This window comes from Sinocyclocheilus grahami, unplaced genomic scaffold (assembly GCF_001515645.1).
Source record: "Sinocyclocheilus grahami isolate Dianchi unplaced genomic scaffold, SAMN03320097.WGS_v1.1 scaffold1607.1, whole genome shotgun sequence".
In the NCBI taxonomy this organism is placed as follows: domain Eukaryota; kingdom Metazoa; phylum Chordata; class Actinopteri; order Cypriniformes; family Cyprinidae; genus Sinocyclocheilus; species Sinocyclocheilus grahami.
The window spans coordinates 57,983-59,673 of record NW_015506786.1 but is presented as its reverse complement, the minus strand read 5'-3'; the positions used below and the strand labels follow the sequence as shown (position 1 = coordinate 59,673).

Here is a 1,691-nt window from a genome sequence, read left to right as displayed (position 1 = left end):
GCTAGTGCTGCTCATGCGTGTGGTTCAGCAGGTAAACAGTCGACAGCTGTTCAGTTCACTTGTGCTTTAGTTTCAGCGCCGCATTCCAGTCTGCTAAAAATAACCTGTGAGATGCCAGAACAGCCTGTTAAAGGACAGACTGATTAATCACAAACACACACACACACACAGGTTCGTTTTTGTGAAAAGTGGGGACTCTCCATAGGCGTAATGGTTTTTAGACTGTACAGACCGTATATTCTATTGTCCTACACCAACCCTACCCCTAAACCTACCCCTTACATGTCCTCATTTGTCACAAAAACGCACACACCCTCTTTCTCTCTCTCTCTCTCTCACACACACACACACATACACATTTTTGTGACAAATGAGGACATAAATTTCTGTATTGACAAGGAGAAGGTGACTTTTCAGGACATTACAGAGAGAGTGTGTGTGTGTGTGTGTGTGTGTGCACACACACACACACTCGCTCTCTCTCTGTCTCTCGCTCTCTCTCTCTCTCACACACACACACACACACACATACACATGTGTGTGTGTGTGTGTGTGAGAGAGAGAGAGTGTGTGTATGTATATGTGTGTGTGTGTGTGTGTGTGTGAGAGAGAGAGAGTGTGTGTATGTATATGTGTGTGTGTGTGTGTGTGTGTGAGAGAGAGAGAGAGAGAGAGAGTGTGTGTGAGAGAGAGAGTGCAATGACAGTCGTTAAAATAAACAAGGGTTTGGATGCCGAGATCGTCCTTAAGTGTAGTCAGGTTAAGGTCCAAATCATAGGAGCAGATTTTCATTTTGTGAGATTAGAGCCTAAATTAAAGTAGTGAGTTGATGCCCTAGACGCTAGCATTGTGCCAGATTTAGGTCACCTTCACTTCTGATTTGTGTCACATTGATAAATTGATAACATTGTAATGTTGTGTTGCATTACAAAAATACAATACAGTGTTACATGACAATAACGTTCATATCTGCTTATTAAACACCTCTCCATATTCACAGTGTAATTTTTTGTTACATTTTTTTTCAGATTGAAATGCCACCACGAATCAGCCCTCTTAAGGATGCCATACATCATGTTGTCACAAAGTCTGACCAAACTAAATTAGAGGTGCACTACATCAATGCGGTGAAAGGTAAGGTGGTGTCTGGTATGATTTATCACTTAATAATTACTATCATATGTAACCATAACCTTATGAGTATGTAATGCAAAACTTCTAGGTATTTTAATTAGGAACCTGGTTGCAGAATATTTAAAATAAGCTACTATTGATGTGTTCTGTGTTTGCAATTATCATCCTTCATCTGCAAGACTTTTTTTTTAGTTATTTTAATTTTTTTGGTGAAAATGTTTTTGCTGTATTTGCAGGACGTGGACTATTTGCAAAAGGTTCCTTCTGCAAAGGAGATTTTATTGTGGAGTACAGGGGTGAAATGATGGAGAGAAGGAGAAAACTCTACCACCCATCCTGTGCTGTTTTTATGTTCGAGTTTAAGTGGAGAGGGAAAACGTGGTGGTAAGAAGTCACATTGCACCAAAGCTATATTCCTTGTGCTGTACTATAGTAAATAAGGCCGCATTTACACTGCAGGTCTTCATGACCAATTCTGATTTTGTGACTATATCCACTTTTTGGACGACGTGCTTGCATTTCTTTTAAGAGTGACACTTATCCAGTTTGTGCATTTT

At 40.0% G+C, this 1,691-nt stretch overlaps 1 long non-coding RNA gene across 1 annotated transcript; it reads left to right on the top strand.

Annotated features, from left to right (window-relative positions):
- Nucleotides 1–1,073: 1,073 nt before the first annotated feature.
- On the top strand, nt 1,074–1,440 carry LOC107571530 (uncharacterized). The gene is made up of 2 exons (XR_001607197.1): nt 1,074–1,134; nt 1,371–1,440. It is a non-coding gene; the product is annotated as an uncharacterized lncRNA (long non-coding RNA).
- The last annotated feature ends 251 nt before the right edge of the window (nt 1,441–1,691 follow it).